General features: G+C 40.7%; 2 non-coding genes across 2 annotated transcripts; both read left to right on the top strand.

Annotated features, from left to right (window-relative positions):
* The first annotated feature begins 12,987 nt into the window (after nucleotides 1-12,987).
* LOC118711953 lies at nucleotides 12,988-13,100 on the top strand. The gene has a single exon (XR_004985902.1). It is a non-coding gene; the product is annotated as a small nucleolar RNA SNORA44 (small nucleolar RNA).
* Nucleotides 13,101-13,307: 207 nt separating this feature from the next.
* LOC118711959 lies at nucleotides 13,308-13,426 on the top strand. The gene has a single exon (XR_004985907.1). It is a non-coding gene; the product is annotated as a small nucleolar RNA SNORA61 (small nucleolar RNA).
* Nucleotides 13,427-16,384: the final 2,958 nt, after the last annotated feature.

Genomic DNA, 16,384 nt, shown 5'->3' with positions numbered 1-16,384 from the left:
GTTTAATCTCTTTAAATAGGGGCTCAGGAAATACTTTCTGAAGAACTGACACACAAACTGAGATCAGCTGACAAAAAGGATCTGCCATTGGACACTGTGAGTGGCTTAAGTCTGGAATAAACTTGACCACCACATATACTGTATAGCTAACTATTTTAAGTGAGGTAAGGACTTTAAAAAGAACTTTAAAAAGAGATATTGGCATACTGACTACTCTGATTAAAATTCAAAGCTACCCACAGATCAGTGAGTATGCCTGTGTATAGTGTAAATTTGCCTTTTTGTTAACCACATATTATCATTGGCTGCCAACCATGAATTGAAGGACACCCCTAAACTGGCTTGGCTTCTTCTCTTGCTATCTATCATGCTACCAAGTTCTTGCACTCCTGGATGCCTGTGCTAAAATGGCAATCTTAACCACTGCAAATCACCCACCCGTTCCACCCACCACATGTCAGTCCCTGACCAGAGACTCTTCAGCACCTACCTCAGTGCCATCTGCCAGCATGTTTTTATTCATGAGCGTAAGGTGTGTGCTCATCCTCCTGCCAAAGCAAATTGTTTGTGGTTATTACCCCAAGAAAAAATGTTTTGATCAACACAAGTGAAACAAACTTTATTTAGGAGTTCTGTACTAAATGCCTACTGAGCTATAATTAAAAATTTTATGTTATTCAATGAAAAATCACAGATCCATCTACCTCTGCCTATAACAAGGACACAGAGATACCTGCTTTCCTTGTCAGACACATTTCTAACTCTCAACCACCCTCCTAGATCACTGATAAAAGCTTAGAGTGAAATAAAGGTGGCTCTGTTCCTATGTGAGTTCCCTAATTGCTTTCGCTAAGAAGTTGGTCTAGGTGCCTCGTTAAAGCCTGGGGCCAAAAAGCCAATGATTTCATTTAAAAAAAGACACAGCCAAATCAAAGCAAGATGATGCTATCTTCCCAGAATCATCAGGTTAGATATTCTTTCTACTCATTTCCATAAATAGTTATGCTTTTTCTATCATAGAGTTTATGACACCTGATTATTAAAATTTATTTGAGGATCTATCTTTTCCCTTACAGTACAAAGTCAGTAAGAATAACAATTGTGCTGATCTTGCCCACATTATCCCCAATGTCTAGTCCATGTCTTAAACAATATTAATAATTTGTTGAATTAATAAATGAAGCAATTCCACAGAAACACTTTCTCAATCTAAAACAAATTCAAGCAATGAGTCTAGTGCTCTTAAATTCTTCCAGTCAATCACAACCCGGGCCACCTCATACCACACTCTCTATGTAAGAATCTGAGCTGCATCATGATACAGCAGAAAGCTCTTAAAGAAAATTCATTGCAGATGCATGTACAATGTATGTGCTGTCAGTGCATATCCTAATAAGTTAAGGAAATGGCAAGAAAGAAAACTATATGCAACAGTAGAAATGTGTCTTACTGCTACATTCACAGTGATAGTTCCCAGGAATTATGTTCAGGGCTAGCTTTTCAGGGGCCAAGCATCTTTCTTAATGCCATAGTCCCCGCAGAGAGTACAAGACCTCCACTGTATTTAGAGGATTTATTAGGTACCTTGGAATCCATGCAGTTGTGCAGGCTGGGAATGACCTAATCCTAGGGGCACAGCTCACTTTGTAGATGTCACATATTTCTGCACCTACAAAGACAATGTTAAGACAGATGTGAGTAGAGCCTACTCTAACAAAAACAGTGTACTATTTCAGTTTTCTAAGAGATAGAAATAAAGGACTTGAGCCACCATTGAAAACACCACAGATATCCTTTTAATAAATGCCTTTTGGCTTTCATTGGACCAAGTAAGTTCTTTTTATAAAGCATCATCATTAACTATTTAATTCAGCTTCCAGTAACAAATAACTTCAGTTTTTCCAACAGGCCTCCAACAACAGCAAGCCCTGATGAATTTAGTAGTAGCAACAATAGTGCTGTTAATATTAAAAACAATTGTATCTTGTATTTGTACATTTTACATACATGATCTCATATAAGATTTATAACAACTTGGAGAGCTAGGTAGTAAGGTTATCTCCATGGTATAGATGAGGAAACTAAGGCTGGCTGAGGTCAATAACTTTCCTAAGAGCCACAGCCAGTATGCCATAGAGGTGTGATTGTCATCTGACATCCAGCATTCTTTCCCTGCACCAACAAGCCTTTTATCTGAGACCTGAGAGCCACCTCAGCCTACAAAGAGAGTGCCTACTTAAAGCCTGGGGCCAAAAAGCCAAGGGATCACACACATAATCACCTATATCCTCAATGTTGATATGATTATCCCTGATAATCATCAGGTTACCAGGCAACCAGCTGTAAGATGAATAGCACATTGGGAAGATGAAATAATTGGGAAGAGAATTAGTTGATCCATTTTACTTTCAGAAATATGCCTCAGAACCTGCTCTCTGCCATTAGCTTTCTTTCGGTAATGAGATACATACTCGTATTTTTTTCAAAACCACAGCAGATTATATTCCACCCGATATTTTCATTATTTCAATTACATCAAAGTTTTTAATATAAAGACCAATTTTGGATAGGTTTGATGTGGATGCTTATATTGAAAAATCTATCTAAATTTTTGTAAATAATAGCTATATTCTACCTAGCACCAATGAATTTTTCTCAGTATTTCATAAAAGATGTTGGTTAAAATAAAAATAATTGGCTCTGACTGGGTAGCTTAGTTGGTTGGAGTATTATCTCATACATCAAAAGAGCTTGGGTTTGATACCCGGTCAAAGGCACATACCTAGGCTGCGAGGGCAAATATGGCAGTCAACTAATAGGTCTCTCCCTCTCTCACTCTCTCTCTCTCTCTCTCTCTCTCTCTCTCTCTCTCTCTCTCTTTCTCCCCCTTCCTCCTTCTAAAATCAATAAACATATCCTTGGGTGAGGATTAAAAACATTAAGTCAATTGACTTATCATACCATCATATAGAAGGCATAGGATTTTTTTGTGATTGGGTTGACACATCAACTTGTTAATATCCAGTTAAAAGTTATTTTACCCAGAACTTGTTCCTTTATTTGTGCTCTTACCTAGACTTTTAAAATCTTCTCCTCCCACATTTCAAGTCCCACAAGTTCAGTCTGTCTCTTCAAAAATGCAATTGTCCACAATTTACCGTTTATCAGAAACTACATAAACAAACACACTTACACATACATATATCCCTCAGTTGGAAAAATCATCCATTTATTTCAGATTCCATATTTTAAATGTATTGATTATTTATTAAAATCTTTTGAAATTAATATCTTGCAGAAGAAAATGGAAAGCCGACACAAATGGACTATTTATTTGGAATACATACTAACAGTAATCAGTAAGTATGCATAATATTTATCCTAAAGTAACTGGAAAAGTGCATGTAAACTTTAAATGAAAACATAAGCAGTGATTTAAGCAGATATATGGATGAGTGTATCAGGCAATCAGGAAAATTACAAATGTATCATAAGTTATCAATTCTCACCCCTTTGCTTTGTTTGACACACACAGTGTCTACTTTGGACTTACTAACTTTGGGATGCCCATTAGGCTTCCAAATAGGCAGTTTGATGTGTGAGTAGAGAGCTCAGAGGTGAGATCTGGGCTGCAGATATAAATTTGAAAATCATAAGCATATAAATGATATTTAAAACACTGATATAAGCAGAGAACTTATTGAGTATGTACAGAAAAAAGAATAGAAACATAAAGCAGTGAAGGAACTGAGAGGGAGTAGCTGGCAAGTTAGGAAGAAAACTATGTCCATAATCAAAACCACTCTTGGCCTGGACTGCTCCCAGCCAATGTCTGGGCATAGTGGATGAGCCCATTCCTGCCCAAATGGTCTACCTGGCTTGGGGACTATCTATGGACTGGCTAAGGTTTTTTTCAGGACTGTACTAAGGTCTGACACTTTTCCTATACTGCCTCCGCTCTCCTTTCACAAGTGTCAGACCTTCCATATGGTTTGAAGGTTCTCCCTTCCAACTCTTGCACACACTCCCTTTATCTTTTTATAAATAGTTGCCCTCAAAATCTCTTGTGTGTTCTGTTTCCATCTAATGTCTGCTTTTCAGGCCAAGATAATCCTGAGGCTTTCATTTTTTGTCATATTTTAGAGTTTCTCCAGGAAATTAAGCCCTTGTCACCCACTGCACCTCTGGACTAATAACATGCTTTTTATGGGCTAGCTTCCCATACCTACCCATTTCCTTTGCATATTTCAATATGTTTCTTGCATTTAAAACTTTGCCTCTGGAAAAATCCATAATAAGATAGGTATTATAGGGAGAAAATTGTCAAAAATTTTTAAGTAATTGCCAACAGTAGCTTAGAGGTGTTATTGTTCTGTAGGATACCATTCAAGTAGGCAGAACCACTACATACCAGCGAGTAGACAGGTAAATGAGAATTTCAAATGCCCATGAACCCACATGGCCACAAAGCTGCTTGTGCTCAGTTAGATTTCCATGTTCTCAATTCCATGAGACAGCTGTACAACACGTGGCTGACATCCTGAAGTTTATGCATATGCAGAGATCATGCAGACAGTGGGAAGAAGCTTAGCAAGTAAACCCATGCTGGAGTATACATTTGGATGGATGTGTTGTGCTGGCAGTTGGGCATACATCAATAGGGTTGTTCAGTTCATATTGTCAAAGAATTGAGGATCATTATAACCTTCTCACATGGTAACTGCAGAAGTATGTGCTTCCAAAAGTGTGGGCCTTGATCAGCCTTGGACCCTGTGTGTCTACACTTGCCCTTCACTAACATTCCCAATCTACTGTAGGTTCAATCAGGGCCTGAAAACCTCTCTCCATAGGAACCACCGCTAGCTCTCTAAAGCCCCGAGTCTTACTCAGCTCTTCATAATCCAATTATACATTCTCTATGGCTAAGAGCTTGTTCATGCCACCTCATCTCATCTTGGGATAACTTGTTGCTATGGCCCGAATGCCTACATCCCCCATAAATTCATATATGGAAAACTTAATTCCTAAGTTGATAGAATTAGGAGATAGAACTTTTGAGAGATGACTACGTCTTAAGGGAAGAACCTTAAAAAATGGGATTAGATTTATCAAAGAGGCTCAAGAGAGCTGGCTCCTTCCTTTCTCCATGTGAGGACACAACAAGAAGTCTGCTATGCAGAGAAGGCCCTCACCTGACCATGCCATCACCCTGATCTCAGTCTTCATCCTCCAGAATTGTAAGCAATAAATGTCTATTGTGTATAAACTATACATTCTGTGGTATTTTGTTATAGCAATTAAAATGGACTAAGACACATGTTAAACTGCAAAGCAATTTTAAAAGAAGATAAAGAAGCCTAATTAAGAAGTTAAATCTTTTTCTTGAGCATCTTCTCAAGGACCCAGCAATTCTGCTTCTAAGAATTTATCTAAAATATATTTAGGAGTGATAGTATTTATGTAGCTATAGAGGCAACCATAATGCTAACAAATGTTATACATTAAATAAGTTACTGTGTACCTATATGATTAAAATGCTGCCCAGCCACTGAATATCATGAAGAGATATTTTTGACATGTTGTTGAAAAAAAAATTACAAAATATAAATAGAATTGTATGGAAATTATTTTAAAGTATATTAGATATTCATATATATGCAAAAGTATATATGTTTATACAATATATGCATATATGTACTTATATGTCCTTTTATACAGGAAAAAAGACTAGAAAGATATCACAAATGGTTATTTCTGAATGGCAGAATTACCAATAATTTTCTTCTGCATGTTTCTCTGATACAATTTTTAAAAAAATGAATATGATTTCCTTTTGTATCAGAAAAGAAAAATTAATAAATATCAGTTAAATTCTTAATAAATATTTTAGTTATGAAAAAAGAAAAAAGTCTCATAATCCAAAGACAATTGACATCACTTTGATCAGGGTGGGGTGGGAGTTAGAAGTGTTTCTCATGGAGGGAGGCTTCCATGCTCTAACGGAGCCTACAGTAGATTGGGAATATTAATGAAGGCCAAGTGTAGACAAACCGAACACACTGGCTTAGCTAAAAGAATTTTACTAAATGTTTTCTTTCTGAGTCCTGCACTATCTGCAGGGTCTGAGAAAAGCTGTAGCCACTCTGCCCAGCAAAAGAATTAGTGACAGATATAGGGGACCATGGGGACCTCTGGATTATAGGAAAAACAAACGTGCAGAAGGAAGCCTGTGAAACTGACACAAGATGACATCACAGAAGGGTCTGAGTCAGCTGCCCTGATACTGTCTTTAAAAGAAAGGAGGTTAAGTCTTTCAAATACATACAACCAATGGCTTTGTGCTCTTTCTCACAAACAGATGTGGAATTCCAGAGGCTGACCTTCTTGCACACACACCTGTAAGCCTGACACTGATTTAAATCTTGGTTAAGAACCTACTGGCACTAGTGCCTTTGGCTCCTCACTTAACTTCCCAGGACTTCTCATTCTGACATCTGGAAAAAGACAACTATCCTAACCTTGCTCCTGGGGAGATTATGTAGCAAGGTGGAAAAAACCTCTGCAAAAGGTAGGGCTCTCTGAAACCTTGGCAACATTCTGGGCTCTGTGAGTAGGGCTTTCTTCAGAGCACATCTTAGAGCTAATGGTCTTCTGCTCACAGAATGACTAAGGAAAGCCTCAGGTCCAAGTGTCAGCTGAAGTTCTTGGTTGCCAGATACTTTGGATATTTTATGATAAATGAGATTTACTGGAAAGTTACCAGAGTAGGAGAGAGAAGAGGGTGGCTGGGGCAATAGGCTTCAAAAGGAGCAGGGAGTATGTTAAGTCTGGAAATCCAAGAAGGATGACAGCTGCCTTGAAACTACCAGGTGAAGCTCATTTCGCTGCTGCTGCAAATGCCACCACCACTGCTGCTGCAATAAATCACCTCCAGCATTCTCTCTTGTCTTTGGGTCATTCACTCAAGTTACAACGCTCCAGGTGGCAGGGCATAGATCATGTAGCTCTGATGATTTCACAAAGGAAAGAAGAGGGAGAATTTAGCCCCCTTAAAACTTAGAATTACCCTGTCAACAGGCCTGAACACAGTGAGAAAAGATAATCCCTCTTAATCTGGTGTGTCACTCAAAACCACAAAATGCCAAAATAAGAGTCCAGGCCATTCATTCAACTGAAGAAGATATCATGACAAAAATCAGTGTTGGGTTAGAGGATGTTACAATGACTTCCGACTTCGACCAGCTTTTCTGGTCTGATTTCATTACTGCCCTATAAAACCCCGGCTACGTGCAGCAGTATCTCCTGAAAACTTTGCTCCACTCTGCAACTTGGCTTTAAAAGTGCCTCCTGCCCAGAGCACAGTCTCTCTACAGACTCTTTTACTACATAAAAAGGCATCCATTCTTTAGGACCCAACTCAAAAGCCAACTCCTCCATGATGCTTCCCTGGCCATTCCTATATAAATGGTTTTCTATCTCCTCTGAACTCCTCTAAGATGCCCTGTCTGTAACCTTCTGAAGGACATGAGCCATGTGGTTCAGTCCAAGAGAGAGGCTACATCTGAAAAAGCACAGCCCCAATAGACAGAAAACTCTTTTATACCCTATTTCTATGAAGCCCTCTTAACACCTGTCACCTTTTCCATCACGAAATATCTGCACCATCACCCCAGCACTTTATTTCCTGCTTTCCTCTGACCTTAAAACAAAGAACAGCCAGATATTTCTCTAGCAAAAATAGGTTTATTTGGGAACACAACTAATTGCAGTTCAGATCTAATGGTGAACCCTGTGCAAGTCCCAGGAAACAAAGGAGAAGCCGCTCTTTCATAAAGGACATGTGAACTTTGGGAGAGCCTTGTAACAAATAATTCTTTTCAAAGAACTAAACAAAGAGTTATTTCTGTTGGGCTCCACCCTACATGTAGGGTGTGAGAGCGCCCCCTATAGGCCTCCCAACTCCCATCATGGCTGTGGTCTCACTGATTTTCACTGCCTCTCTCCCATCTTTATTATGTAAATAAGACAAACTTTTCCTGCAAATCCTTCTTTGCCCTTCTCTATACATTTTATGATTTTGCACCTCTTCCACTCCACGCCACCCCCACCTCCTTCTCTCTCTCTCTCTCTCTCTCTCTCTCTCTCTCTCTCTCTCTCTCTCTCTCTCTCTCTCTCTTTCTCACACACACACACACACACACACACACACACACACACACACACCTTGAAACTGTCTGGCAGAGACAGACTCTCCAAGGAACAAAAGGAAGAAAATTAAGGTAGAGATAACAGGAAGCTATATGAAAGGTGAGGAGGTGTTAAGAGCCACTGCCAAATAAATTTGACCCTGCCACATATCTATTACACATTTGGAAAATTACCTTGAATGAAAGTTATTTGTGCACACGCATTTTTTTCCCAACTGAATTTCAAGATTTTCAAGGGCAGACACCAGGACTCATTACTTTCTTTTCCCCTTGCAAAACTTAGCACAGCACCTGATACATTGCAACCTCTCAATATATATGTAATGAATTAATAAGTACATTAATTAAATAGTTAACAATAATCAGCAGGTCATCAGTGGCCATGGTTGTGCTCTCTAATGGCATGCAGAGAAGCAAGTTAATGATTTCCTAGCTCTTAATCCCCAGAAGTTCTATTTCTGCCATATCTATATAGATATCCTCCTATATAATAAAGAGGTCATATGCAAATTGATCATCACAGCCTTGCAAAAGAGGGCCACCCCCATGTGGTCACGAGATGGCACCACAAGATGGCCAGCAGGGGAGGGCAGCTGGGGGCAACTAGGCTGGCAGGGGAGATCAGTTGGGGACAACAAGGCCAGCAGGTTAGGGCAGTTGAGGGCAAATGAGGCAGCAGGGGTGGGCAGTTGGAGGTGATCAGACTGGCAGGGGAGCAGTTAGGTGTTGATCAGGCTGGCAGGGGAGTGGTTAAGGTGTGATCAGGCTGGCAGGCAGGAGCAGTTAGGGGCAATCAGGCAGGCAGGCAGACAGGCAAGCAGTTGGGAGCCAGCAGTCCCAGATTGTGAGAGGGATGTCCCAGATTGGAAAGAGTTTAGGCTGGGCTGAGGGACACCCCCCCCCCCCAGGGGTGCACAAATTTTGCACACCAGGCCTTTAGTTAATAATAACTTCAAATAAATGAGATCCACCTAAGAGATGGGCTTACTACTAGGAGCCCCAAACCCATTTTGATCTTTTAATGAAAGAAGGGCATATATGACTCACACAGTACAGACTTTTTAAAATGAACTTTAATTTCCATGTTGTTGGCAGTAGCTTTTAGAAGCAGCAATGTGAATGGCTAGAAGATTCAAAAGGGGGCAGAGGATGCGGGCCAGCTGGAAGGTTACTGGCAGCAGGCCCCTGGTATATCATAGAACCCAAGGTTCCCATCACCTAGAATTTAAAAGCTCCAATAAGAAGTGATGATAGCCATTTAATGGTGTGGTACTTACCTCTTTACAAAGTCTATGACCCCATTTAATCCTCCAAGCAATTATGAGCCCCCTGTTCCTACTCCTATGCATCCCTACCTCAGCCAACTCATTCCACAATTTAAAGCTACATGTAGTGAATTCTACATATAAGTGAAATCATATGGTACTTGTCTTTGTCTGACTTATTTTACTCAGCATAATATCTTCTAGGCCTATCCATGTTATTGCAAATGGTAAGATTTTATTCTTTTTCTTTTATGGCCAAGTAATGCTCCATTATATATTTACAATTGTATATTTGTACCACATCCTTCTTTCAGACTCAGATACAGAGATCAAATTGATAGTTTCCAGATGAGAGTGATTGGGGGCAGAATGAAAAAGGTGTAGGGATTAAGAAATAAAAATTGGCAGTTACAAAATTAGTTACAGAAGGCAGAGGTGGTTAGGGAGGCTTGTCCTGCAGCCTGGGAGAGGGACCAAAAAACCCCAAAAAACTACTATACAAAATACTCACGAGGATGTAAAAGTATAGCATAAGGCAATGGTTGGCAAATCGTGGCTCACAAGCCACATGTGGCTCTTTGGCCCCTTGAGTGTGGCTCTTCCACAAAATACCACTTGCGGACACGCACATACAGTGTAATTGAAGGAGTACCCTAATTAAGTTAATAACAATGTACCTACCTATATAGTTTAAGTTTAAAAATTTGGGCTCTTAAAAGAAATTTCAATCATTGTACTGTTGATATTTGGCTCTGCTGACTAATTACTTTTCCAACTACTGGCATAGGGAATATAGTCAATAATATTGAAATAACTATGTATGGTGCCAGGTGGGTAGTGGACTTATTAGGGGCATCACTTTGTAAAATATAAATGTCTAATTATTATTCTGTCCCTCTGAAATTAATATAATATTGAATGTCAACTGTAACTGAAAAATTAAACATTAAAAAAACAAAGCCACATATAGTAAAAATATACACACTGTAACTAACAACAGTGATAAAAATAAAATGATAAACAAATATGTGGGTCACATAAAGCATACGTAAACTGAAATCAGTGTTCAAACATGAAATAATAATAGTGGAAATAATGAGCTCACATTTGCTAAGATTACACTAGAAGCCATTAATTTTCCATGCATATCCACAAACCATCCTGTGAAGAAAGCACAGTTATTATTCACATTTTACAGCTGAAGAAATGAAGGCATAGAGAAAATAAGAGACTTAACAAAGGTAAAAAGCATAAAAGGCCAGGGTTTGAACCCAGGAATTTTCTGCTCTGAGTGAAAATATGAATTACTTCCATGGCCAAATCAATGTAAGAAATAGTGAACTAAACAAAAGTCTGTACTACAAGACTTCACTTTTTTTTTTAGCATACTGGTTTGCATTGAAATGCTGCAAGAGTTATTTTCTATACTCATTTGATCATGACACACTTTTGTTCTTATGAAACCCAATATGCCAATTTGGGGAGCATCCCATAAGTTTAGCTCTACCTTAGATTAAAAGCCCTTTAAAAGCTATAGATGTTTCCAAAGAAGGCACTGAGAGCCTCACAGCACATCATAAAAAATAACAAGAAGAAAAATCACCTGCACTTACATTGGACCAGGCTCTTAAGTAAGTTGTTATTCCCATTTTTGATAAGAAGAAACAAGCTCAGGGAGGCTTGCTCAATCTGCCCAAGTGTGGAGTCAGATTAAATCCAGGCAGGCTGACCTCAGAAGCGATGTTCTGAACTATAGGACTATGATATGATGTTCTCCCCACATGGAGCAGTGAGTACCAAGGATTCCTAAGCAGCAGAGTGTTACCATAAGTACAGCCTAGAGCAGAGCCTGCCTGTGAGCTTGGGCTGGAACAATTTAACTTTACCAAACCTCAGTCTTTACAATAGAAGCAATAAAACCTACATCCCTAAGGTTGAGATGAAGACAAAAGACTTAATACAGTTACTGGCTCCCAGTTCAATAAGTATAAGCTAAAAATGGACTTAATTCTAAACAGCATATAACATTTTCTAGAAATTTTATTTTTAGAATTTTTTAGGTGAGACTGTCCTCCCTTAAATTTCTTTCAATGCACAGATAACAATTGGCAGGACAGGGAAGGCATCGTGAAGTCACATATACCTGTTCATTTGTCTGGCTGGTAAACTGCCACAGGGAGACACAGTTGAACACATAGGTTCCGTCCAGTAGGCCTTCTTTATTTAATAACTAGAGGCCTGGTGCATGAATTTGTGAATGAGTAGGATTCCTTTAGGTGGCCTGCAGGGATCAGGCCCAGCTCACACCTCCAGACTTGCATCCCCATCTGGCACCCTGCCGTGACCTGGCACCACCCCCTCAGCTACTCCATCATCCCACCAGCAGAGCAATCGATCAGAGCTGAGTGATTGATCAGAGCTGTGCCCCACCCTCCCCTGCTTCCTCAGTGCCTGGGAGCTGGGTGGTGGCCCTGCTCCCTCAAACCCCTGCTGCTGCTGGAGCAATCTGTAGGGCAATTGGGCCCTGGCTCGCACCCACCTTGGCCTGGCACAGCCCACTCACCTGCTCCACAATCCCCCCATAGTCCCGCTCTTGTCAGTGCTCATTGGTGCCCATTGGGGCCAGCAACACCTCCACTGTTGCCAGCTGCCACTGAAGTATCACCGATGCCCGCCATATTCTGCACTGCCCCCTGGTGGTCAGCACATATCATAGAAAGCAGTCAAACTCTGGGGCAAACAATTTGCATATTAGGCTTTTATTATATAGGATGAACACTTTCTCATAGGATCACATTCTTTCTCCTCCGATCACCCTTTGCAAATTCCATTCAGATTCTCCCTCAGAGAGGGGCTGGCTCTCTTCAGACCTACTGGATTCTGCTCCTGAGAACTGTTTACTTCATTTGCATATGGCTTATCTAATCATATCATTACCTTGCTGGGTCCCTTGAACCTTGGCTACCAGAAGTGGTGCCTACGCAGCTGAGAACCACCAGACCTCTCCACACAGTTGAACTTCAACATGGTCTTGTTCACCTCACATTAGGGACACAAAAATATAAACACATTCCAATCTCTTTAGCTTCACCTGGCCTTTGTCTTTAAGTATCTAAATAAGTACACCATATTCTCCCAAACCCTCTAATTTATGTTCTCTTTCAATAACATTACAGAATGTTTCCATGCATACATAAAGGGCAAAGGATACTTTTACAAACACACTAGTTCTATACACATTATTTATTTAATCTGATACATTTTCTCCTTTGATGCAACAGATTTCTCTTCTGATCAATACTAGCCGCCAAATGACTAAAAAAGAGAAAGTAATGAACAGAATCTATTGTCACCCTACAGCAAGGCACCGTCCATCCAAGGCCACCTCTGGACAGGTGTGGCCTCAGGACAAAACACACAGTAGGGCAATTCTGTGCTGGACTTCAGCTCTCACTCTCCCATACTCTGGAAGCTCTCAGCACTGCACATTCCAAATAACTGCATGATATCCTCCATTGTCTCTTTCTAAATTATTGTCCTTCCAACTGCATGCAAGAGCAACCTGGAGAGACTTTGACAGCTCAGGTCAGCATAATACCTGCAGCTGCCACTCGCCTTTCCTATATCTCTAGACCTGGGCTTGGGAGCCTGGGCTTGGGTCCATGCAGGTGCATGTGTACTGAATCAACTTTTTGGTTTAGAGCTTTCACACTTTTTTCTTGTAGGCTGCCTCCATGTCTCCTGGCAGCGAATGATAATGACATAGCTGAGGATACCAGCTTGTTGCTGCCCCTATGTTTTAGAATAAGGTAAAGTTAGATGTTAAAGCAACCTGACCTTCCAGTACCCTTTCCCATCGGATCTGAACATCGATCTTGGTCATCATAGAGGAGGAAAAGTAATAGTGAAGCTGGCCTCACATGCTTGTAATCTGTGGGCTAGTTTCAAACAAGGTTGAAAAGAAGAAAAAAAAAATTATTGTCCTAACTTCTTATCTAGACTCCTTTCTTTCTTACTCTTAATACCCTATATCCTATTCTCAGCACAGTACTTGAATTGATCTTTTCAAAATGTAAATCAGATCATATGAATCTCCAGCTTGAAATTCTCAACCTTGGAATAAAATGGAAAGTTCTTGTCATGACCTACAAGACCAAGTAGGCCTGGCCCCTTCCTTCCTCACTGTGGATACTACCCACTTGCTCATTCTGTTCCAGCCACAGTGGCCTTCTTTCTGTTCCTGGGACACTCCAAGTTTCTTCCCACTTCAGGATTCGTGTTCCTTCTATTAGTCAAATAAGTGGCTTTCCACAATGAACCTGCGGGGCCGGAGAAGGGGGGGTGGGGGGGAGTCGCAGGGGTGGCGAAGGGCGCAGTGTATATGGGTCTGCAAGTCAGTTTGACTTTGCTAGGACCAGTTCTGCTTCAGATTGCAAGTTGGCTGAGCTCAGATCAGATCTATCCCACACATATCATATTCTTTTTGAACCTGTGATGATCAGGGCATGTTCTTTCCATCATAAGTAGCAGGAATATAAGAGGCTAGGCTAAGCTATGCAAACATGTTTAAAGTATTGGAGATAGTTCCATTGGCCAAAATAAGTCATGATCATGTCCATCATCTGAGTAGTAGGAAACTACACTTCACTCACAATGGGAAGATGCTGCAAAGCCACCTGGAAAATGAGATGAATAGATATCCCAGTGCAGGAATTAAATTAAACCTTTGTTTTGCTTTTCAGAGGATTCTATGCCCATCATTTCTGCTTCCTAGAAGAACTGTATTAATGAATTAATTTTCCCAATGAAATAGGTAACAAATCAACTTGACAGCCCCATCCTATAGAGCTAATATGCAAATGGTCATCACGCCCTCATGCGTGAAGTATTAGTTCCCAGAATCCCATCTACTGGACTGCCCCTATCACCTAGAATGGCCGATTCTCATATTTCCTCATAGCTGACTCTCATCTTCAGTTCCTAAAAGGGGTCCCCACTGACCATTGTATTCCCAGTGTATACATACTCCCATATACATTGGGTACTTGGCCATAGCTCATGTATCCACAATAACTGTCTAATCCATTATCCATTTTTATTTTATTCATATTATGTATATATTTAAATTAATTCACTTATTTATTTACTGACTTCTTTATCATATCTCCTTTCACTAAGAATGTAAGCCAGAATTTTATGTCTTATTCAGTGCTTGAACCACCTAGCACAGGGTAAAGTCTCAATAAATCTTGGTTGATTAAATACCTAATATTAGTCCCTCAGCATATATTCACTTACTCATTGTAATAAATGAGTAAATATATGAGTGTTGTGGTGGGAGAGTCAGAGAGAATAATTGCTTATATAATATAACATAGTCAAGAACAAAAGACTTGAAATAAAGCTCTAGCAGTATATGATCTAAGCCTCAGTGTTGATATCTATGGAATGGGAATAAAAACTGTAGATTTTCTGCAAGGATTAAATGAGATTATGCACACACACACACACTGACCTAAAGATGGGAGATTAGACATCCCAGATAATGAGAGCCTTGTAGGACAATGTAAAACATTTGTAAATGGGTGACTCAGATGGAACATGTACTTCTGAATGCCTCAACCAGATTTCTCTAGAAAAAAGTAGGTAGGTAGGCCTCTAATCTATTGTCACACAGGTCATTCAGGTTGGTACTGACTAGTGGCAGCACTCCTCAGTGGCCTGTTCACATTTCTCTGTGCTGAAGGACTCTTGGTGGCCATTTAAACCAGTTTCCATTCCCCTAAGCATCACTTCAGGTCTTTGAAATGATCTATAAATTAATCCTAAATTATATGGTTACACTTTTCCATGAGACCCTAATAAAATTACATTTTAGGAGCATGGAATTAAATTAAACCTTTGTTTTGCTTTTCAGAGGATTCTATGCCCATCATTTCTGCTTCCTAGAAGAACTGTATTAATGAATTAATTTTCCCATGAAGTAGGTAACAAACCAACTTGACAGCCCCATCCTATATAATAAAGAGCTAATATGCAAATGGTCATCACGCCCTCATGCCATCATGCCTTAATGGCTCAGACACTCAACATTGGAGAGAGAGAACTGGGGACAAGCCAGGCACAAATAAGTTCATGAGAGATGAATGGGGACCAGCCACCCACTGCCCTTGTGGTCCCGTGGGTCAGCAGCTGTGCCTGCAGCCTGGGAAAGGGACAAGCCACCCACCCCGCAGTCCTGAGCACCAGTGCCCATGCCTGCAGTCCAGGAAAGGGACAAGCCGCCTGTCCTGCAGTCCCAGGCACCTGTGGCTGTGTGTGACCCAGGTGAAGCTGCATGCCCACAGTCCCCTGCGACTGCAGCTGGACCAGGCAAAGTTGGTCCAGGTCTTGGGTGCCTATGACCAGCCCAGAGGGAGTGAAGCCTGGGTCCCAGGTGTGGGGTGAGGCAGAGGCAGTTAGGGGCGATCAGGCCAGCAGTGGAGCAGTTAGAGGAGTGATTAGGCCAACAGGGGAGTAGTTAGAGGCAATCAGGCAGGCAGGCAGAAGTGGTTAGGGGCAATCAGAAAGACAGAGATGATAAGGGGCAATCAGAAAGGCAGGCAAAGAGGTTCGGAGTGATCAAGCAGGCAGGAAGGCAAGCAATTAGAAGCCAGCGATCCCAGATTGGGAGAGGCAGTCGGACATGCCCCAAGGGGTCCTAGATTGGAGAGGGAGCAGGCTGGGCTGAGGACCCCCTTCCATACATGAATTTCATGCACCAGGCCTCTAGTTTTTAATAAAAGGATGAATTGAAGTGAAGAGCAGGAACTCACCCCAGTGTCAGTTCCCCTAGTTGAGACAATATGTGATTAATTCTCTTAGTTTAGGATTGACCTCTAGTTAGTATGGCCTTGTATATAGTCAATCCTC

Source organism: Pipistrellus kuhlii, unplaced genomic scaffold (assembly GCF_014108245.1).
Source record: "Pipistrellus kuhlii isolate mPipKuh1 unplaced genomic scaffold, mPipKuh1.p scaffold_m20_p_8, whole genome shotgun sequence".
NCBI classification, from domain to species: Eukaryota; Metazoa; Chordata; class Mammalia; order Chiroptera; family Vespertilionidae; genus Pipistrellus; species Pipistrellus kuhlii.
The sequence above is the reverse complement of the archived record's forward strand: the minus strand, read 5'-3'. Positions and strand labels throughout refer to the sequence as shown.